The sequence below is a fragment of the Macrobrachium nipponense genome, chromosome 10, assembly GCF_015104395.2.
Source record: "Macrobrachium nipponense isolate FS-2020 chromosome 10, ASM1510439v2, whole genome shotgun sequence".
In the NCBI taxonomy this organism is placed as follows: Eukaryota; Metazoa; Arthropoda; class Malacostraca; order Decapoda; family Palaemonidae; genus Macrobrachium; species Macrobrachium nipponense.
This window is the reverse complement of record NC_087204.1, coordinates 28,681,106-28,706,105: the sequence shown is the minus strand read 5'-3', so window position 1 is coordinate 28,706,105 and position 25,000 is coordinate 28,681,106. Positions and strand designations below refer to the sequence as shown.

Genomic DNA, 25,000 nt, shown 5'->3' with positions numbered 1-25,000 from the left:
TACCAAGGCCTTAAAATATAAATAAGAAGGATATGGGATATGCCAGTGGAAATCATACCCATAATCATAGGAACCCTAGGCACGATCCTAAGATCCATGAAAAGGAATCTAGAATAACTAGAGGCTGAAGTAGCTCCAGGACTAATGCAAAAAGAGTGTGATCCTGGAAACGGCGCACATAGTAAGAAAAGTGATGGCTCCTAAGGAGGCTGGATGCAACCCAGAACCCCACACTATAAATACCACCCAGTCGAATTGGAGGACTGTGATAAAAAAAAGATAAATATAAATGAATAATTATATATAATAGTTGATGGGAAAGATCATTAAAATAACCAACAACAACAACAACAACAACAAAAACAACAACAACAAAAACAAACAATAATGATAATCAATAAATAATAATAATAATAATAATAATAATAATAATAATAAATAGTATGCAACAAAATGACGACACAGGAAAAGGATAATGATTTATAATCTGGGAACAATGCCAAATCAACAAGTGATTCATAAGATATAACAAACGATAAGCAAAGAGCAAGACTATAAATAAATAGGCTGATTTCCTAGAAGGCATACTGCAGTCTTCTTGGGGTGTATACAACCCTCGCGAGTCATTAACGAAGTTCAGTCTTGATTCTCCTTAAAGTCTCATTTATATAAGACAGAAATATACTTAGCTATGCATACAAGCTTATATACACACATTATAGTATACGCATACAAATATTAATATATTATATATATTCAAATATATATATATATATAAATATATATATTTTATATACCACACCCACACACATACATACAGAGAGAGAGAGAGAGAGAGAGAGAGAGAGAGAGAGAGAGAGAGAGTCATTCTTGCAAACAAGGCCAAAACATATTTTACCTTCATAAATAACGGGAAACAAATAGCTCTCTCAGTTTGAAGACTTATCATTCTAAGACCCTTGAAGGCTAACACGTTATGATAACTGAGAATAAAAACGCAAAAGAAAGGGAGAAAGAAAACCTCTGACAAGGAAAGAAGAAGAAGACGAAAAAACGCTGAATAAGATATTTCAGTCGCCAAAGAACTCCTTGTAAAGTTCTCCATGACTGGCAGTGTTGCCAAATTAAAAACAATTGTGGTAACGAAGTAACGGGTGTTGGCAACAATGGCGCAGGCTCGCCACTCGCTAAGGGCAAATGTTAAATTTCCTAAGCGAAAAAATACTGAAGAAAGTTGGTTTGGCTTCATTATATCAGAACGATAAGCTTAAAAGGATTTGTGCTTGCAGTGAGTGAGTCTCTCTCTCTCTCTCTCTCTCTATCTCTCTCTCTCTCTCTCTCTCTCTCCCCAAACCTAGTCTTGCAGTATAATAATAACTATATTAATTATATATATATATATATATATATATATAGATATATATATCATATATATATAAATATATATATATATATATATATATATATATATATATATATATATATATTGTTGCTGCCATAGGTATTTGGTTGATAATAATAATAATAATAATAATAATAATAATAACAATAATAATAATAATAATAATAATAATAAGCAAAACTTGCAATAAAAGCATCACTTAAAAACGTTCAACATCAACCTTACAGAGAGAGAGAGAGAGAGAGAGAGAGAGAGAGAGAGAGAGAGAGAGAGAGAGTTTTAATTCGAATCATGGCGGAAGGAAATATATCATGATACCCTACACAAAATCTACAGCTAAGCAGTATTTGATGAGAGAGAGAGAGAGAGAGAGAGAGAGAGAGAGAGAGAGAGAGAGAGAGAGAGAGAGAGAGAAATGGTGTTTATTTGAATTATTGCAAGATTAGATGAGATATATGATGCTATAGACAAAACATATAACTAAGCAGTATTTGAGAGAGAGAGAGAGAGAGAGAGAGAGAGAGAGAATAAAAAACCTTTTATTTGCTGACTCAAGGAGTCTTCTTCCATTGAGAGAGAGAGAGAGAGAGAGAGAGAGAGAGAGAGAGAGAGAGAGAGAGAGAGAGAGAGAGTTCAGCCGATCGTGACATGCCATTGTCCAGGCGACCCGCGATTTGCTGAGCGGCCGATCTTGTTAGTCTTTTCAACGGCTTTATTTTTTTTTTTTTTTTCTCTCTCCAGCCAGTCCTCTTACTTGAGGTGGTGGGTGGGGTGTTCCTTCCCCCCCCCCCTCAGGAAGGGGGAGAAGGTAGGTGGGGGAGTGGATTGGGGATGGAGTGGCTCCCTCACCTCTTTGTTTGGGTGAATGGTGGATTTGGTCGGTCTAGGGGCCTCACACGATGGACTTATTATTTCTACAAGGACTCGATGATAAACCCTTTTCTGAGGACAAAATTATTTTTATGATTATTATTGTTGTTATTATTATTCACAGCAATAAAATTAACTGAAGGTCAATTAACACCATAGCAAAGAGCAAGTCCTTAAAATGTGCACAAAGATAATTATGAAATAAGTGTATATATATATATATATATATATATATATATATATATATATATATATATAGAGAGAGAGAGAAGAAGGAGAAGAGAGAGAGAGAGAGAGAGGAGAGGAAGAGAGAGAGAGAGAGAGAGACTTTTAATTCGAATCATGGCGAAAGGAAATATATCACGATACCCTACACAAAATCTAGTACAGCTAAGCAGTATTTGATGAGAGAAAGAGGAAGAAATGGTGTTTATTTCATTTATCGCCAGAGGAGATATGAGAGAGAGAGAGAGAGAGAGAGAGAGAGAGAGAGAGAGAGAGAGAGATAACTTACACAGGGATATAGCGGGCAACAGGAAGAGTTACTGCACGGGTGAAAAAATTACTGCTAGCAGGAGTGAAATATTTAAAGAGAGAGAGAGAGAGAGAGAGAGAGAGAGAGAGAGAGAGAGAGAGAGAGAACCACTAAGGCTCGTCACCAGACAACCTAAGCTACTCTTACTATTTAATATAAATTGAGTATCTTAGTCATGCGATCTACAGATTACCGCAAGATAGTATATATAGGCCTAGAGAGAAACCCAGTTCTGTGAGCATTCTTCCGTACTGGACAATTCTGCTTCTCTCTCTCGACTAGTTCAGGGAATTGAAAAACAAGATTAAGCAGTTTGTTACTGTAAACTGTAAAATGGCAGAGGATAACTAGTGCTTGCGGCGACAGAAGAACAAAACGACAGGCAATTTCCTCGAATTCCCGAGTACAGCATTTTTCATTTTCTTTTAGGCCTAACAATGCAAAACCTCAACTCAGTAGAGGAAAATAGTTACTAAAGAAATTACTTAATACTTCTGAGAGAGAGAGAGAGAGAGAGAGAGAGAGAGAGAGAGAGAGAGAGAGAGAGAGATGGAACCGTACGTTAACTTTCCAGGAAATTTTGAGATTTCTTATAGGCTTAACCATGCAAACCCCTTAAAAATTACAGGAAAATATTTGAATTACAAAGGAAATTTTCAACACACGAGAGAGAGAGAGAGAGAGAGAGATGCCAGTGAGTTACTTCTCCAGGAATTTTGAGTTTTCTTATCGGACTAACAATGCAAACAATTGACAAGTTAGAGAAAAATTACTAAGGAAATTCCTCAACGCTAGAAAGAGAGAGAGAGAGAGAGAGAGAGAGAGAGAGAGAGAGAGAGAGAGAGAGAGACTTGCAGACCTTACGTTACGTTTCCAAGAAATTCCCGCCCAAAAATCCCTAACCGGCACGTTTTATTGCACCAAACGCCAACCCGGCAACCGCCTGCCTCCTTTCGCCCTAATTCGTTCTTATTCTCGTAACTACTGAGGAAACGCATCCATGAATCACGGGAAGCATGCATCCATAATAATTCATCCCCCTCGCAGTCATCCCAACATGACGTCACACTGGAGAGCTCAAGAAAGAATGGATGAGTCACAACTGTACCAAATCATCACCATCCATCAAGTGTGGCATCCGCCCGAGCCCGGAATTATTGCATTGTCCTGCTGTCGCCACCCTCAACAACTACTGGTGTGGTTTTCCGAGTCTCTCTCTCTCTCTCTCTCTCTCTCTCTCTCTCTCTCTCTCTCTAGTTTAATATTTCACTCTTACTCCTGCTAAAAGTAATTATTTCACTCTAGTACACTGTCACTCGTAATGTTTTCCCTGTACCTTTGTGTAAGTCTCTCTCTCTCTCTCTCTCTCTCTCTCTCTCTCTCTCTCTCTCTCTCTCTCGTTAACTGTTATAATCCCTTGCTCTCTATTATTTAGTTTATTTTCTTCACTCTCATGCCCCTTGTAATTGACGAGCTATCCTCTTTTCATCTCTACAAGTGTTTACGTATGCTCTCTCTCTCCTCTCTCTCTCTCTCTCTCCATTACTCTAACAAGAATGAAAGGGAATCACCATTTATTTACCTCTTAGCAGAGAGAGAGAGAGAGAGAGAGAGAGAGAGAGAGAGAGAGAGACTAATCATACAAAACCAGTATGATGGCATTGCATATTCCAAAACAAAACCGTACTGCAACATCCGTATCCGCTAAGATCACCAGTCCACAAAGGAATATAATAAATGAAGATATTTACGACAACGGAAATGAACCCTCGGGAATTTCCATGAAAAGTCAGAAAACAAAGAGCGTCTCTGACTATGCGTGATCTAGATATAGAACTCATAGGCATATAAACGAACAAGAGAGTAAGCATTTTGGACCATATAGGCCTACAAACGGACAAGATAGTCAACGTTTTAGTTCACACAGGAATATAAACAAAAGATATTTACGACAACGGAAATAAACACTCGAGAATTCCGATGAAACGTCAGAAAATAAAGAGCGTCCCGACTCGAGCGTGATCTACATATAGGCCTACAAACGAACAAATAAGTGAACACTTTAGACTACAGAAGAACAAAATTATGAACATTTCCGACATCGGAAACACACTCAAGAATGTCGATAAAACATCCGATAACAAAAAGCGTTTCTGATTCACCCCTATCTAGATATACACCTTATAGGCCTAGAAACGAACAAGTTATTTAACATTTTAGACCGTATAAACCTACAACCTAACAAGAAAGTATACATTTTAGTCGACAAAGAAATAAATTTACGACAACGGAAATAGACAATCAAGAATTTCAACACAACGTAAAAAAGCGAGAGAGAAAAAACAAAGCCTCTTTGACTTAAGCATGATCTAGATATAGACCTTGTAGGCCTAAAAACCAACCACAAGGTAAACATTTCAGTCCACAAAGGAATATAATTATGGACATTTACGACAACGAACATAATCACTTAAGAATTTTGATGAAATATCAGAATACAAAGAGCGTCTATGACTCATGCATTATCTAATTATGGACAATATAGGCCTAAACCCTAGATTGATTTATAGGTTTTAGGCATCATTAATGCCAAGCACTGCGGCAACTAGGTAAGGCCATTCAGCGCTGAAACGGAAATTGACAGTGAAAAGGTCTGAAAAGGTGTAACAGGACGAAAACCTCAAAGCAATTGCACTATGAATCAATTGTTATGAAAGAGTGGAAAGTAAGATGGAAGAAAGATAATATGAAAGGAAGTACGGTAAAAGGAATGAAAGTAATTGCAGCTAGGGGACGAAGGGAGGCTGCAAAGAACCTTATGCAATGCCTACAGTGCACCGCAAGAGGTGTATTGACGACGCTACCACCCCCTAAGGCCAAGAGCAAACACGTAAACTACATAATTCCAGGCTTTGAAATTCTCTTCCTTATTTAGGATTTCTCAACTTTTGGATGACTTCGCTCCACATCTTCCTCGTGCCTGGACCATGCAAGGGCATCGGGTTGCTTATCTCAAAGGATTCTACATCTTGAAAGACTGATGAGCAAGTGTTGAAATTTAGTCACGGAACAGAGAAGTTTAGCATTATATAAAAGCACAGACTAAAGTAAAATACCAATGTGATATATTTCTGTTATAGGAATAGACAACGTAAATCAAAAGGATATATTTCTCTGCAGAGAACCCTAGACTAATGTAAAACAATAATATACTTCATTTTAGCGGTCCTGGATTAGCGTAAAACAACAGAATATATTTCTGTTAATTGACATATGCAAAGAAAGAATACATTCCAGTAATCGGAACCAGACAACGTAGAACAAAAGAATATATATATTTCTGTAAGTTAACATAGAATAACGCACAATAACAAATTACATCTTCGAATATAAAATACATTTTTGTAAATAAACTTTTAGCAACGCAAGTCGAGCGAAATAAAAGAATATATTTATCTGAGGTGGCCTAGACTAACCACAAAGGAATATACTGTTTTACGTGAAAAAAAATGCTAATTAAACATGGCTGTCAAAAATAAATATGTCACTGACAATTCCATTAAAAGTAACATATTATAGACATGAGAGAGAGAGAGAGAGAGAGAGAGAGAGAGAGAGAGAGAGAGAGAGAGAGAGAGAGAGAGAGAGAGAGTCTCATTAAAAAGATGAAAAGGAAACGATTTCTGGATACATGGTATATACCTCAGAAAGATTAAAGGAACGAGGAAGAAAAGGCAGACTTTCCCATGCACAGAGAGAGAGAGAGAGAGATGCCTCGCCATCTAATCTCAATACCACCCAATAATTACCGTCGTAGACCAAGAGCGAATTTCAAAAGCGACTCAAGTTACACAAAAGCGAGGAAAAAAGAAGAAAAATCTCGAAGTGAGTTCCATTAATTTGAATTCTGGGTACACGGACCTACGTAGAGAAAAGGGAGGAGTGGCTGAGAGAGCGAGAAGAAGAAACACGAATGAAAGAAGAAAAGTAGGGAGGGGGGGGAGGGGGGGGGGGGTACAAGGAAAAGAAGGTGAGTTGAGATATGTAGTGTAGAAGGAGCGGGGGTTGGGGTGGGAAGGAGGTTAGGTGGGGGGGGGGTGGGGGAGGGGGGGGGGGGGGCGGGGGGGGGGTGGACCTTTAAAGCCGTTGCAAATGGGAAAGAGACATAAGTCTTTTAAAAGATGTGGATGCCTGTCTATGTCTGTGCATTATGCCCAAACGTTCAAATAAACAGACTTCTTATCAAAAACGCCAAGAAGCACGACATACTGAGCTTTCAACAGACTTAAACAATCACGGAGCACGTAACCTTGAGAGCGTGCTCCAATACCGCGCGTGCGCACATAAAAAAGAGAGAGAGAGAGAGCGGGATTTGAAGGTTAATGGAAACAGTTCCCGAGAATGTAATCAACACAAACCGACATGTCAATTTGATTGTTGATTTCTCGGTGGTGGTGCAAATGAGCATCGCGAGACAATGGACACATAGGGGAGGAATTACGTACCGGAATGCACCTGATCACACACGTTAATGAAAGCGTCAGTCAGTCACTCTCACACGCCTCACGTTGCTCATTTGAAATTCATGACGGTTAACGAAATGTTACTACGACGGGGCAAGGAGATAAAGAAAGATTATTGGGTGTCTTTGAGAGAGAGAGAGAGAGAGAGAGAGAGAGAGAGAGAGAGAGAGAGAGAGAGAGAGAGAGAGCAGTGAAGAAAGGGGTAGTGTTCCCTGCTTGCATTTGCATCCCAAATAAAATTACCAAGAACATTCTGCATACTGCAATTATTCGAATGCACTTATACATGGTAATTATTTACTATGAGTGTGCTAAAGACAGTCACATTCCCTAAATAATATTATACACACACAAATATATATATATATATATATATATATATATATATATATATATATATATACACACACATTTGTATACATGAATGGGTGTCTCGAAACCGGTGTGATCTTTCTGTTAATAATGGTATTTACAAAGGAGTGAGGCTGCAAGCCCTACTCCTAATGCAATTCCAGATACCGGAAGGCTACATGATTTGGATATTATTATTATTATTATTAGTAGTAGTAGTATTAGTAGAAGTGTTTCAATAATGACGAAATAAAAAAAACGATACAAAAAGCAGCCATGGCATACTGCTGTGACATGAAACAGGATGAAACTGTCTCATTTCTTTAACAATATAATAGCGTGGTTCAGCCAGTTACGTTTAGGGGAATGACCGCTTGGGAGATAAGAATGTGAGTTGTTTTTTTCAAGAATGTGAGTAAAAAAAAAAACTCCAGAATGCAGATGGATGAGTTTTCAAGAATGTGAAATTTTAAAAATTTGTAGCTTTTCAAAATCAAGATAAATCTAAGACTGAAATGTTTTAAAAATGTGAATTTTTTCATGCATGAGTTTTTCAAGAATATGAATGGATGTTTTACAATAACATGAACTTTAAAGAACCTGAGGTTTTTTTTATAGTTGTTTTTTTTTTAAATGAGTTTTTCAAGAATAATTTTTTTTACGAAAGTGATTATTTTAATAATAGTTTATTCCAGAATGTGATTTTTAAAAGAATATTTATTCAAGAACATAAGTTCTTCAACAATGAGTGTTTTCCAAGAATGACAATGGATGTTTTTTTCAAGGATTTTTTTCTAGGATGTGAGTATTTGAAATTATTTTTTTAAGAAAAAAAATTTTAAGTTTTTCCTGGAATTTTTTTTTTTCAAGAATTTTATATTTCAAAGAATGCGAGTTGTTTTTACAGCGGTAGGTACCAACACGGGAGTTCTCCTTCAGCCTACGAACCCAGCCAAGACCTCACCAAGTAAGATAATGCGTCAAAGGTCACGGGCCCTTCCAGACCTTAATCACGTAACCCTTGGTTAAACTGGCCCTGTGCGAATGAGAAATTCGATCTCTCTCTCTCTCTCTTTCTCTCTCTCGTAGGTGATTCAAGTCCAGTTGTCGTGGTTTAAACTGAAATACCGATTTCCAACTTACTCTAATAGTGATAATAAAATAACAACAATAATTAAGACTGTAAAGTCGTTGAATTTTGTGTGTGTGTCTGTGAGAGAGAGAGAGAGAGAGAGAGAGATTGGGCAGTACTTGCATTGGTCTAACGAGGAAGTACTCGAGAGTGCTGGTATCAGTTGAGTGACTAAAATAAAAAAAGGCGGGGATTAAGAATGGTCCCACTATCCTCCACTATTTATAGTTGTGATTTTCTACTTTAAATTTAAATTAAGTTTAAATTTAACGCTTTTTTAACCTTCTCGCTTTTATTAATATCAGACACTGTAAGAGTTTCTTATGTACTGAAATTCACACATTTCGTTAATCATTTGTCTTCTTAACTTAGTAAATATTATTATATAAACAATGTACTGCTCTTTTCGCCAGATCTAGTTAATATTTAATGTCTTAAAAGTTAGTAGAACAGATAAAGAGAGAGAGAGAGAGAGAGAGAGAGAGAGAGAGAGAGAGAACGGGGCTAAAGTGGAAACTCTGGGAAGTATATATGGGAGAATGAAGACCTAATGGAGTCAAGTGTTTCGAACAATCTCTTCTTAAGGGGAACATCCGTCATCTTCCTTCTACTTCTCCCTCCTCTTCTTCTTCTTCTCCTCCTCCTCCTCCTCTTCCCTCTTCTTTTTCTTCTCTGCCTCCTTCTACTTCTTCTTTCCCTCTTTCGCGTGGGAACTGCTCACAATTCGCCATCATCATCAACCTGTTTCCTAGTCGTCTATCAATTTCTCTGCCGCGCCTCTCCCAATCCCAACAAAGTATCCTCCCATTCCTCCCACCCGCCCACCTGGCCCCCAACACAGGCACTTCCTTATATAACATAAATGTTTTTAGTTTTTAAAGCCAACTGATGATTTTATCAAATATTTCGTTTTAATTCTATCACAGTTAATAAAAACATATCGATTTTTATTATTTTTGTAATTTGTAAAGGAATGCAGTAGTTTATAGACCTATGTTTATAGGTCTATAGATGATTTCTTTAATACAGGTTGTCTGTGTGTCTGTCTCTTTCACATGCACATTCTTTTACGCCACTAAAATCATACTTTATATCTCTTTGATATAAAAATTAGTTACTTCGACAGAGTACCAAAACATTAACCATTAAAATTTCAAGGACTTGGTTTTACGTAAATAACCAGAGTCGTTAACAATTATGAAAAGTACTTTCTGGTAACGTCAAGGTCTCTCTCTCTCTCTCTCTCTCTCTCTCTCTCTCTCTCTCTCAACTAAAATTATATCGAGTCCCCACAGTTCCAGGTCGAACACGTGACTGCTTAAAAGCCGTTAATAGTTGCAATGTACTTTCAATTAACTTTCTTAAATAGTGTAATACCATATTCTCTCTCTCTCTCTCTCTCTCTCTGGGAATATATGTCGCGTCTACAACGATAGTTTTTTCAGCTATAGAGAAAGGATGCGTGAAACTAAGGTACTTATTATTCAAGCATGTCGGCCATGACGTCACCTCAGCTAACGGCTAAGCATTTTTTTCTCCAACGGCCGCACAAGATTTGGCGGGAACTTTGAACAGGTCGAATGCACCCCCGCGCACAGATATATACATTACGAATTCATTACACACACACATATGTGTGTGTGTATGTGTAGTATATATAAATTATATACACACACGCACACAACCTGTTTTCTTTTAAGGGTTAGTACTAGGAAGTCTTAAGCCTTCGGTTCTCAGCAAAGTAGTCTGGGATGAGGTTGCTTGCCAATTTTAACCTTCAATACTGTATCTGTTACCAACCGCAGTCGAATAACTACTAGGTACATCACTCACTGCCAAAAGTAACGGAAAGACACAATGACTGTTACTTCGTATAAGGATTATTCTTACCAAGGAACAGATTCTCTCTCTCTCTCTCTCAGACCCTTCAATCAACATCACGCATTGAACAGAACAATCGATATCCCAATTTTCCACCCTCACTCTCTCTCTCTCTCTCTCTCTTTCTATCTCTCTCACACACGTAACTTTGGCGTGATGGCGTGTCTGTCAGCCAGTCAACTAGGTCTAGCGATTGCGTGCGTGTGCGTGCGTCAGTTGGTTAGCCGAGCCAGCAGCAGCAGCAGCAACAGCAGCAGAAGGAGCCTTCCAGGTCACAGGTTACTGCTGCTGCTGCTGTTGCAACGCTCATCTGCAATAATCCCTTTCTCATGCACCAGGAGCCATATTGGCAACCCTCCTCCCGCTGCAACAAATCCCCGATGTCGTTTCATTCTTCTTTAATTGACCTCCCGCACGCGTTGGGGGGCACCTGTGCGCGATTGGGTCACGGTGGTGTGTGGTTGCATGATGCAATAAACATACAACGTATGCATAGCGTGTGCGTGCGCTTATTTATGCACAAAATTATAATGAGATTTGATGAATCTAACAGTTTCTAAAACTTTTCGTTATAAATATACAATGCAATGTTCTGGAAGGCAAGCCACATAAGAGAGAGAGAGAGAGAGAGAGAGAGAGAGAGAGAGAGAGAGAGAGAAGGCTCCGATAAAATGAGTCATTTCCTTTCAGCTACATTGCGCGTGTGGAGGTCGAATCGTAGGCGATGAAACCATGATAGTTCTCTCTCTCTCTCTCTCTCTCTCTCCACGACATCATTCAATGTAAAAAAAAAAAAAGTGTATGCCTCCCTTGCAATAACCGTGAAATAAAACCTAAACAGAAAATATATCACTTTAGGATGCTATATTTTAAAATTACCACAAACTGCTAAAGTCAACATGAGTCTCTCATTCGCAATAAGTTATACACCTGTATATCTACGTTACACCTGTTTTTCTATGCAAGATAAACAGGTGTTTCATTTTTAAGTCAACATATCGTAAGCATTTTTCAAGAGCGGTTTATTTTTGCATATAGGCCTAGTTATCAATGTTGTTTGTCTGTTAAATGTTTAAACGTGATTTCAATCTGATTTAAGCTTAATGCTAAGTAATTCTCAGTCAATCAGTAAGAATAGGCCTGTCAAAATCTCTTCTTGTGATTGTCTTCATTATTTTTATATCCCCTAATTCCGCTCCGTAAAAGCTCGCTTAACAATTTACCAGTATTTCAGGAAGGTTCTGAATATAATACCAATTATCATAAGACTCACTTACACCATAAATCCAGATGAGGTGAAATATAAGCTTTGGAACTCTCGCCCAATCATGTTTTTCTTAATTCTAACACCTTTTTTTTTTTGTCATCATCCAAATGACACATCCATATATAAGATTTCTTTAAGACCTGGTTGAAACCTAATTATTTTAGGATAAAAAAAATCATTTGCATAAATACCATTCGGGACATCAGCTTGTGTGTATAAGTATGTATGTATGTATGTATGTAAATATGTATATGTATGTATGTATGTATATATATATATACACACATATATATATATATATATACATATACGTGTATACATATATATAATACCTAAATATATATAATATATATATTTTTATATATAATACCCAACTGTGAAGAAATTAGCTTATACTATCGAACTGTCTTCTCTCCTCTCTCTCTCTCTCTCTCTGATGTACAGCTGATGCACTTATAACAAGCGGATGTCACTAGTTTGGATCAATATCCTCTTAACAGAGTACAAATGACCACACAAACATACAGTAATGTTAAAAAAATACGTATGCATATCCTTAAATGTATACAAATATATATAGTACATATTTTCATATATTTGCTAAACAAAAAAAAAAAAGGATATATAAATATTATATATATATATATATTATATATATATATATATAGAATAATAATCATTCCTGCTTCCCAAGATAGAGGTGATTTCTCGTCCAAACACCTGGCAGACATCCCCTTTCAAGTCGATAAGACGGTATCAAAAGCTTTTTCGCCTTGCTGATAATCCTATCTGCGCGTCCAAAACTGGATCTCTCTCTCTCTCTCTCTGGATCTCTCTCTCTCTCTCTCTCTCTTTTATATACCACAAATCTTTCCTCACTGTTTATAGGAGATATTACACTCTCTCTCTCTCTTTCTCTCTTATATACCGCAATCTCTCCTCACTGTTTATAGCAGATACTACTCTCTCTCTCTCTCTCTCCCGTATTATATTACTATTTTCTAACTTTTTTATCAGTTACAAATCTTTCTGTATTTCTAACCTTTTCAGAACCCGCTACTTCTACTTCTACTTTTTCTCACTCCATCTCAGGAGTTACTATTCTCTCTCTCTCTCTCCATCCACTCCTCTTCCATTCTTTGCGTCAGCGAGCGAATCATGGGATCTGACGCCCCTACGCCAGATCAACATACAAATGAATCAACGAAATCTGAAGGCTCTCCGCTCCTTGAGCTTCTTAAAGGCATCGCCTCGAGTGGGCAAATCCTTCCTTATCTGTTGGTAATCATCGGCTTAGAGGAGAGAGAGAGAGAGAGAGAGAGAGAGAGAGAGAGAGAGAGAGAGAGTCTCTCTCTCTCAGTAATAACCAGACGCTTACGATCAAAATGGTACTATATACATGTGCCTATCTTTTTCTTATGTATTTATTTCATATTTCATATGACTACCTTACTTATGGATCTATTTCTTACTCTATTCAAATTCTTTATTATTAATTCACTCATAATTGCTTCGATTAATTTATTTCTTAACTAATATAGTAAGATGTATATATATACTATTATATATGAAAAACTATATAAAAGCACTGTTTTACATATATATATATACACGAAATTATTATCAACTAAAAATCCCCTTTCGGTACATATATGAAAATATATCAATTACGAGGTAGAGCGAATTAGATATTAAAGGACATTTGTAGTTCGAATGATATATATGAATCACAGTGATTTGATAATTATTCATATATATATATTATACATATATATATATATATATATATATATATGTATGTATGTATATTAACAAAAACACATACACTTAATCTGACGCTGAAAGTACCGTTAAAGCCTTTTGAGATTAAAATACCCGTAATAACAAGTGAGAAAAAAATAAAGAGAGAGAGAGAGAAGCCAGTCAGTCCCCACAGGAAATATCAACTGGAGCGTGGAAAAGAAACTAGTAAGACGGGCCTTGAATGAACTGTAAAATTGATCGACGATAAAAAGCATTATAAACTCTCCAATGAATGTACTTGACTTCTCTGTAAATGTATTTATCTTTCCTGTATGTGTATCTGACTTTTCTGTAAATGTATTGGACTTCTGTAAATATAATTGACTTCTCTGTAAATGCATGTTACTTCCCTGTACATGTATTATCTTTCCTATTAATGTATTTGACTTTCCTATAATTGTATTTGACTTTCCTATAAATGTATTTATATATCTTATAAATGTACCACACTTTTTGTAAATGTTTTTGACTACTCTGTAAGTGCATCTGTCATCACTAACGAGAAAACGGTCATAAAGAGAGACAAAGCAACAATAATAATAATAATAATAATAATAATAATAATAATAATAATAATAATAATAATAATAATAATAATAATATTTACTTTATGACAAAATTTAAATAAAACATAAAACACCACTAACAAAAAAAATAATAATAATAATAATTATAATAATAATAATAAAATAATAATAATAATAATAATAATAATAATAATAATACATTGTCATAACGAATAACATTCATATAAAACTTGAAGTCTCTACTAACCATGAAACAAAAACCTACCGCTACTATTATTTGCATTTAAAAAAAAAAACCCACAACTATTATTAGCGCTAATACTATTAATTCGGAAACACGCAACACTAAACGCCCTTAAATTACACCCAATGAAAACTTAATTCACCCATAATTTCCATACTTCCCCCTACATTCGATAACATCAACGAAACATCAATAAAAAACAAAAAGCTCAACTGTAGGACTACTAATATCGATTCTCGATTAGCTACGATGACATACTGACGCAATGGGGCAATGGGGGGGGGGGGCGGGGGGTCATGTTTTGTAAACAATGTTGGAGGGGAGAGAATCCTGTTTTGTAAACAATGTTGGAGGAGAGAATCCTGTTTTGTAAACAATGTTGGGGGAAGAGTCATGTTTTGTAAACAATGTTGGGGAAGAGAGTCATGTTTTGTAAACAATGTTGGGGAAAGAGAGTCATGTTTTGTAAACAATGTTGGAGGAAGAGAATCCTGTTTTGTAAACAATGTTGGGAAGAGAGTCATGTTTAGTAAACAATGTTAGGGAGAGTGAGTCACGTTTTGTAAACAATGTTGGGAGGAAGAGAGAGTCATGTTTTGTAAACAATGTTGCACAGTAACTGGATATATCTGAAGCAAATTATGTCGATTAACAAAGGAACAACGGCAATGAACGATATTCAACTTATAATACACAGTTAGTCAGTAGACATTACTCCATCGACTTGCAAGAAATAAATAAATAAAAAGTAACAATTTGTAATTACCAGAATACATTTCATCCAAACCGTCCTCATTATCATATATTCATTGCATAAAAATGATTTCAAGGACTGCGAGTAAATAAAGAGGTAATGTTTTGTAAACAATATTATGTGCACTTTGGAGTCAAATATACCAACATAGACACTTCAACCCATTATATATATATATATATATATATATATTATATAATATATATATATATATATAATATATATATATACAACTCAGCAATGCGACGTTAAGTCGTTTCCCTTCAGCGTATAAACAAGACAACAGTTTCTGCTATTCCTTCAATTACTTTATTCATTTATATATTTACGTATTTATTTATTTATTTATTCATTCTTACATCCATGATTAACCTAGTTGAAAGATCAACGTACAAATGGCTATACTCTGTTTTTTTCCATCTGTCCATCCGACTGTGGTGTTTCCGTATGGTAACACTGCGTCCCGGGCTTTAGATAGTTACATTCAGCTTACATTCAACAATACTAATAATATACCATAATAATAATATACCATTTCGAATATTAACGGTGTACTTCGCATACAGTAAATTATTAAAAAACTTTTCAGTTGCAAATGTACACCCAGATATCCTTTTATTTACCTAAAACTTACACATACCGTAACTATTTAAAGCCCGAGACGCAGTGTTACCATACAAAAACACCACAGGCGGATGGACAGATAGAAAAAAAACAGAGTATAGTTACTCTTTTTCCTCTCGAATGAACTTAAGGGGAGACATTCCAGGAAGATGAAAGTTTATCTCACTATCTTCATGAATTATGCAACGTTAAAACCAAACTTCCCCAACTTCAACAGAGATGAGAGCATGTTTATAAACACAAGTAAACAGCAATACTGATGACAGAGATGACACGAGATAGAACTGAACCAGTTTCCCAGCAGAGTGAGAGAACCAGAGAAACTAAAATACAGTGGCTAATGTAATTCCCATTTTCTTTACATTTCCTTCACAAAAATTTCAAAATCAATCCCATATGTAAGAAGATCATCACTACATTTCTGCGATAGGACTTCTTCCTTTTAGACCTAGTAGCCAAGGCTGAATTATGCTTCTCATAAATTTTTCGTTGACTCCTTGGAAACCAAACCTCACAATCCTGCGTTATAATAATTTCCTCCTTAGGCCTAGTAGCCAATCTTAACGATCAAAGAAACCTGATGGATTTAGGTCTAGGCCTAGACTATGCTCTACATGAAAATATGATTTCACGTCTTAAAAGTAATGTCCGTTGGTTCTTTCCTGGAAAAATAACATGTTATTTTTTCTCTCTCTCTTTAGGACTAGTAGCCAACGGTTTAACCATAAAGAAACTCAAATCAAGGTTTTATTTAACTGGATTTAGGCTTTTTCATCGTAAAGATTGATCTTACTGCTTCACACCTTTCCGTTATTTCTCTCAGAACATATTTTTCCCTCTACACTTTCTGAATTCCCACAGGAAAACTTCCACGCTGTGTGCCTGTGAGTCACACACCTATTCAACACGGTGATGCAACCTGAACAAAGCTCTTTTAGCCGCTTCAGAAGTAACCGATATCTTGAAGAAGAAGAGCCAATTAATCCGCTGACTGCAAACATCAACATCACAACGCACGTAAATTCTGGGAAGTTGGTAAACACTTCGTCGAGTTTAACACATCACTACACAGATGTTTTCAAACCTAGTAGTCTTCAACGTTACACTTGTGCAACGGGGAAAAAACGCACATATACTAGGTACACAAAAACTACGTAATTTCAAATCATTGTTCCCTTACACATCCATTAAACAACGACCTCGTTAAACAGCGTTCACATTACGAGTTTTACAACTAATATAACCAAAAATCTATATAAATATTCAGACAAAAACTGAAAACAGAAACGGTGGTGCACCATATATCGGAGTTTGCCAAAACTACACAGACTAGCGCGCACGCACGCACGCACACACACATACAGTCTCTCCCTCCCTCGCTCGTCTTTACAACGGCAACTCGTTCGAAGGTAAAGACCAGACTGAGAGAGATAGAGAAAGACTGGCGACTTAAACGTCTCTCTCTCTCTCTCACTCTCTCAGTCTACCTCACCCAGTCAAAACCCACCCCTTTCCTCACCCCGGTCCCACTACACAAGTGTATATACACTGGCAGAACCAGTCACGCACATGTAAGGAAAGGGGGAGGGGGGGGAGAGGAAGGAGGACTCACCCACGCACGAACTAACACCATGTTTCGCTGGGGAGTCGCGTTACAATACTATTGTTTAAATGCTACAGCCAAGGTTGATCACACGTGGATTCGTTGGTAAATTAAAAAAATACTCAATGCCATTAAAAATTTTTTGTAGTTTTTTTCTTTTGTATGAAGTATTTGAGATGTGAGGAGCAATTAGTACTAACGATTCATAATTAAAATTCTTGAAAACTTATATAGCAGAGATCGATAAAATTTCTAGACTTTGGTTACGGTCTTTTCTCACTCTCTCGGGGGTCCTCGTAGAGGTACCAAGGCCCCCCCCCCCCCCTACCCCATTCCTAGCCACCCACTCCAGTTGCCACCCCTCCCGTACCCTGGTGGGGTCGAACCGATCATGAGGTAACTATCAGGTTACCTCTTGTACAGTTTTTACTTTTAATTAAAATGCACCGGTACCTCTCTCTCTCTCTCTCTCTCTCATGCTCAAGATCATTATTTCTCTCACACATATACACTCGCTTGAGGTATTTTGCCTTCTCTCAAGGATAAGTTTCCTATTCTATTCTATCTCTCACTCTCGCTTCTCCATCTCCTCTCTCTCTCCCTTTCACACAAAACTGTTTTGCGTACTGGGATAATCGTTCCAGAATGAACTGTTATGTCCGCGAGGCATTTGCGGGGCGGGGGAGGGGGGGGATGAGTAGTTAGCTTAGCGGTACTCTGTTGATACCTCCCAGTTACAACTGACATGCTACTGTGAAAAGTTACCTGAATGCCTGAAGACAGATTCCTTTTAAGAGAGAGAGAGAGAGAGAGAGTCACTAAATAACTGAAAAATGAACATATAAAACTTAGGCTGCAAGGACAAGACTAATCAGATTGTGAGGATGGCGGGTGAGGGAATTAAATAAAGAGAGAGAAGGGAAGGGAAGGAGTAAGATGAGAACGGGACGGGCACACACACACACACACACGCACAGAGAGAGAGAGAGAGAGAGAGAGAGAGAGAGAGAGAGAGTATACGATCATGGTCACGTGATCTGGTTCCTTGGAAACAGAAGTCCGAAAACTTGCAAGACAAAATCAATATCATTTTGTTTACTGAATAATTCTAATTATTTATATCTCTCAATTCTCATTTCCAAGTCAATTATATTTCTATCATTTATGTATAATGTGTCACATTTCTCCGTGGAAACTTTCTCTATGGGATAATAATAATAATAATAATAATAATAATAATAATAACTAATAATATAAAATAATCATAATAATAATAAATCTAACAATAATAATAATAATAGGTAGCAGACCCTCTTTTAAACATGTAGTACTGAATTTTTATTGTTTTTCTCTACCTTTCACATGCCTGATTTTTCAAGCACACAATAATAATAACAACAACTCATGACCCAGGCAAGAACATAAAAGAAAAAAATCAATAAATAATAACAAAAGAACCATTAAAAAAGGACAGATTAAGAGTCACAGCGTCCCCAGAAAACATATAAATATCAAGAGGTCGATGGAAGCGAGATGCGACTGCGATGACGTCACCCAAGGCCAGAAACTCCTTTTCTTCTTCTTCTGAGAAAAGGACCTGAATCATGGTCCATTTGCCCACGACAGCAACCATCTCTAAATTATACTCGTCGCTGACCACAACTGTTGTGACGCCAGTTCGCAAGCGTAGCGTCCGGCGACCGTCTTTTGTCATCTTGATTTCTTGCTGGATTATTGTTGCTCGCTTTTACGCCATCTAACGGTTGGCAATATCGAAAACGTTTCTCCACGTGTGACGTGTTAGTGACGTCACGCCGGAGTGACGTCATTATGGTATTGTTCTCGAGCGTAGTAATTTAATCTTACTCAGAAAACATTACGGCATGCAATGGCATGGCAATTTATTCGTAATTATGCATGGAGCCACAGTCCACACGATAACCTCAAAATAAACGACGAATTAAAACTAAAGGGAAAAAGAAAAATGAAATCTATATCTGTTCAGCACTGCTCATACGAACAGTTAGTTTGCAAGTGACATTTTTTGCCTCGGAAGAAAAAATGGCTTTCTTGCTTATAAGATATATTTTTGGACAAACCTGATACACGAATAGGAAAATTGATAAAGAAAGTAATGTTCCTTAACAAATGATCCCCAAATATAAATGAAAGTTTATAAATAAATTCTTGTATTTTCCATACGGCAAAAGAGAAATTCCCTCAAAATAATACAGAAAACTGTCAGAGTGTTCTAACATGATGTATGATTCATTCACGCCACGAGTAGTAACAGAAGAATATGATATACTCGGTTAATCCCAAAATGGGTTCTCTGATGACCTAGGCCGTAGATCATGCTACTGTCAATGAGATGCAAAAAAAAAAAAAAAAAAAAAAAGAAACTTGGATAGACCAAGACGGCTAAAACTTTCTAATGCCATCTAATCTAATAAATAAATAATATACTATATACGATATATATATAATATATATATATATATATATATAATATATATATATATATAGGTGAAGAACTTTATAAAAAGTAGTAATGAATTTTCATAACTGATTTTTCAGGGATGCAAAAATAAAAAATAAAAAAATAAATGCAAAAATCAATAAATAATAACAAAAGAAAAACTAAACAAATAAAAACAAAGACCAATCAAGAGTTACATAAATATATATATATATATATATATATATATATATATATATATATATACTATATATATAAACATACATTTACAGTATATAAGTGTGTGTGTGTGCGCGCGCGCGAATGCGAACTTATTCCAACGCAGTAACCTGGCGAACGAAAACAAAAGATCGCTTCAGCCAGTTTTCAAGAATCGAGGTCAAATCCTCGTGAAAGGCAAGAGCTTCTCCTCCTCCTTGTGCTTCTGAGTCACCAGCCTCCTGGGCCTCGGAGGATCTTGATGCTCCGTTGACAACTTTAATGATCCCATTTTTCATTTTCTACGTCATTATCTCTTTCATTCTCATTTTTCATTCGTCTAAGGCTCATTCATGAAGTTTTTTTTTTTTCCTCCACGGGGCATTAATCATCACGAGACCTCGCTGACGGTAGGAATTTTCCAATTCGTTACATACCAAGCATAAAAATGTATTAAATATAAATATAAAATAGTTTTTTATATATGATTTTTTTAAATATATAAAATAAAAATTTTTGTTACATGATATATTCAATAGGAATATAAAACAGTTTTGTTACATAATATATTAAACAAAAATATAAAATATTTACCCAATATATACTAAATAAAAATATGCAATATTTTTTTTCCAAAATATATTGGATAAAAATAGGTAGTGCTTTTATCCATAACATATTATTAAATAAAACTATAAAACGGTCTTTTCCCAAAAGTAAAATTGAAATTTGTTCAAAACAAACAAAATTAAATGTAAAAATCAAATAGCTTTTTCTAAAATATAACACACAAAATATAATTTCACAGAAAATATAAAATAAAACTATAAAAGTTTTTCCAAAATATATTATTAAATATAAAAAAAAATTGTTTTCCCAAAATACACCAGACAAAAATAAAAAATAGTGTTTCCTAAAATATAATAAATAAAAATAAAAATAAATTTTCTCAAAACATAATAGAAAATATAAAAAAGTTTTTCCTAAAATATAATAGTTTTCCTAAAATATAATAAAAATAAAAAAATAACTAAGAAATTAAATTATAAAATAATTTTTTCCAAAACGATATATTAAACAAAAAATCTAAATACTTTTTCCCAAATTTTTAAAATATTTTTTCCAAAAATATGAAAATATTTTTTTCCAAAAATATATTACTACAAATCTAAACATATGTTTTTTTCAGGGTAATTATTAGGCTAATCACGGACTATTCCCCAAAGCTCATTTCTGCTCATTAGTTCTGTGACATGCAGTCCGGTTTGCCCCCAGTGGCGTCTCCTTTGAACTTTTACGGCTCTGGCATAAATTCGACGTACACGTTTTGACTTTTTGTGATATATTCGAGCAAAGAACTCTCTCTCTCTATCTCTCTCTCTCTCTCTCTCTCTCTCTCTCTCTCTCTCTCTCTCTCTCTATATATATATAATATATATATATATATATATATATATATATATATATATATATATATATATATTTATATATATATATATATATATATGTGTGTGTGTGTGTGTGTGTGTGTGTGTGTGTGTGCGTATTCATACATTCATGGTATATAATGACCAAAACAAAACTCTTTCTTTCCCTTTTCTTCTGAAGATTGAAAAAGAAAACCACGAAATCACTTTGTAACTTGTTTACTTCTAAGTATTTACATTTAATTCTACTCCACACTCGAGTACTTTCAGGCCCTATCTGTGGCCCATTTTCAAGAGATGTTTGGGTTGTCAGGCTGGGTCAAGGCCCAGCAGTCTTCTGGAACTTCTTCTCGTTGAGCTGTCATTTATGTGATGGCTGTTCTGGTTTCCTTGAGGGGATTGGCAACTCTCAAGGAAACCAGAACAGCCATCACATAAATGACAGCTCAATATATACTACTTTATATATATATATATATATATAACATATATATATATATATATATACTATATATATATATATAAGATGAGAGAGAGAAGAGAGAGAGAGAGAGAGAGAGAGAGAGAAGAGAGAACGACCTTAAGCACAGGTAACAACGTCAGTGATGCAAAGATCGTGCGTCTGCAAGACCCTAAGCGCTTACATCAGCGGCCTGTGACCTTGAAATGGCAAGAGTGCTGAAAATCCCTCAGTGACTCAACATGGCTGACTGATCTAGAACGAAAAGTTGCCAATTACCCTTTTTTTTAATTTCTTATTAGGCTTCAACACCCGAGACTGGTAAATTAGCCCTGTGGCCAATTTTAGTTAGACCATTTACTTAAAAAAAAAAAAAAAAAAAAAAAAAAAAAAAAAAAAAAAAAAAAAAAAAACCTTGAAAGAAGCTATTCAGTAGGGTTCATATTAGAAGCAGCGACGCTAGCATTTCCGTGATATCAATAAATTAGCTCATCTTCGCTCTTAATGTGTAATCTTCAACAGTCTTTATGAGACAATGACTATTATGGGCATTACTGGTGACTCCATGATTTACGATAATAATAATAGCTATTATTTTTATTATTAAAATCTCGAACTGAGATATGGATGTAGAATCTTTGTGAAGAGAAGTAAGTGGGGCAGACCCATCCACCATACTTTATTTATTATTATTATCATAAAAAAAAACTCAACACTCATTTACCAGCCCCGCAAGCTTTAAAAAAAAAAAGTTTCCTTCATAATAAAAAGAAATACAAATAAATAGTCAAATAAAAGTAGAAATTATAATAGATGTGCAGAACGAATAATACACCTAGATCAAACGTACACTCATGAGTCAAATAACCTTCGAGGTAGAATTAAAACAACACCTTCGGTTCCGTTTCCCTCTGTGACGTCATGCGATGAGTGACGTCACGCCCACAAGAGCGGAAAAGTAGTGGCAAAGATAATTTGCATAAGAATTTCGGCGGACATTACACAGAGATGGATTCTGATAGCGTCATTCTCTATAGTTGCGTCTTTTCCTTAAGTGTTGAATAGTTTATTCTCTCTCTCTCTCTCTCTCTCTCTCTTCTCTCCCTAAAAACACAAAGTCCTACAGTTTCCTTCTATTCCACATTTATTCATCTTATTTCATCTATATTTTCCTTCTTGAAATTTGACTATTACCTTCATTCTTTCAATTCTGAAATATCTTAATAATCCCCAACCAACGCTGAGTTCACCCGTTGTTCATTTCTTATTTATTCTGCACCCTCAACCTTATCCTCACTTTCACCCTCTTTCATTAATTATCTCATTTTTCCCCTCCTTCTAGTTCGCTTTCTGTTAAAGAAAACTATCGAGATGGCTCTCTTTCTTTGTCTGTCCGTCCGTCCTCAGATCTAGAAGACTACTGAGGCTAGAGGGCTGCAAATTGGTATGTTGATCAACCACCCTACAATCATCACACATACCAAATTGCAGCCCTCTGTCCTCAGTAGTCTTTATTTTATTTAAGGTTAAAATTAGCCATGATCGCGCTTCTAACAACGCAACAACACAGGCCACCACGGCCGGCTGAGAGGTTCGTGGGTCCCGGCTCATAAAGCATTATACCGAGACCACAAAAAGACATCTATTTTTGGTGGCCTTGATCATGAGATGGACAACAAACTCAAATTTCGTCTTATTCCTAAGTGACTCCGGAGAGGGAGAGAGGGATGGAGGGAGGAGAAGGAAGGGAAAGAGGGAGGGAGGGAGGGAGGGAGGAGAAAGGACGGGAGACAAGAGAGGTTAAGAGGAGGGGAACGAAGATGGGAAACGGAGTAAGGAGGAAAAGGGAAGGTATGAAGTGGGAGCATTGAAGAAAGGATGAAAAGGGCAACAGAGGGGAGGGGAGGGGAGAAGAGGAAGGGGAATTAACGAAATGGAGAAGTGGAGAGGGAAAGTGAAGAAGGAGGAGAGGGGAGAAGGGGGAATGAAAAGGCAGAAATGGGAAGAATGAGAGTGGGGACAAAAAAAAGTGGATACCTGAAGCTACAGAATAAAAGGGATGGAAGAGAACAGAAGGTAAAAGGTAAATAGAGAATAGTAGAAGGTGAGGGTGGCGAAAGAGGGGGGTAGGGGGGGATGGAGGAGGAGGAGGAGGAGGAGGAGGATGGGGGCAAGATAAGACAAAAGGAACACTCGTTGTTCCACAAACGTTGCTTGTTTGAACCAGTGGTATTTGCATCGAGTGTTCGAATCCCTTCGTTCGGGGCTTCGTTCGAATCTCTCTCTCTCTCCAGAGTCGAATAAATTCAAGGCTTATGTCAACATACACAAGAGAGAGAGAGAGAGAGAGAGAGAGAATAAGACTGTTCAGATGCAATCTCTCTTTTGATTACGTTTGAATTACCTCACTCTAACCTCCGGCGACGAATTTCAGATAAATGGAATCCCACTCATGTATATGCGCCTAAGACAAAATTCCTTGTTTTCGAAATGAGAGAGAGAGAGAGAGAGAGAGAGAGAGATATCCCGTCACAAAAATTACGGCAGCTGACAATAACAGCAATAACAACAATATAAATATATATGCTATATATATATATATATATATATATATATATATATATATATATATATATATATATAAATCGTGTTTTCAAACTGCATTCCCATGTGATGCCACGGTGGGGTGTAAATGATGAATAAAACCGTATAATAAAGATTATTCAAAGAAATGGAAAAGCTAGAAAATTCTTTCATCGAGATATTATATATAATATATTATATATTATATAGAGATTTAATAACTATAGTATTACTACATATATATATATATAAAACCAATTAAAACCACGAAAACAAAACAAAGGCAGCCACCTCCAAATACCCCAAGCCGAAGCCAGGCCCTCAAAGAAGACGTTGG

General features: G+C 36.1%; 1 protein-coding gene across 7 annotated transcripts in view; it reads right to left on the bottom strand.

Moving 5' to 3' along the window:
* The window catches only part of LOC135223521 (treacle protein-like), a 443,099-nt gene that overhangs the window by 78,687 nt on the left and 339,412 nt on the right, over positions 1 to 25,000 (bottom strand). Inside the window, exon 1 of one of the 7 annotated variants that reach the window (XM_064261981.1) lies at positions 17,212 to 17,385. The exons of 5 other annotated variants lie outside the window; for them this stretch is intronic. The gene's annotated coding sequence lies outside the window, so the exon portion shown is untranslated. Of the gene's footprint in view, positions 1 to 17,211; positions 17,386 to 25,000 lie in introns of those variants that run through there. One more of the 7 variants, XM_064261982.1, reaches the window with a different exon arrangement.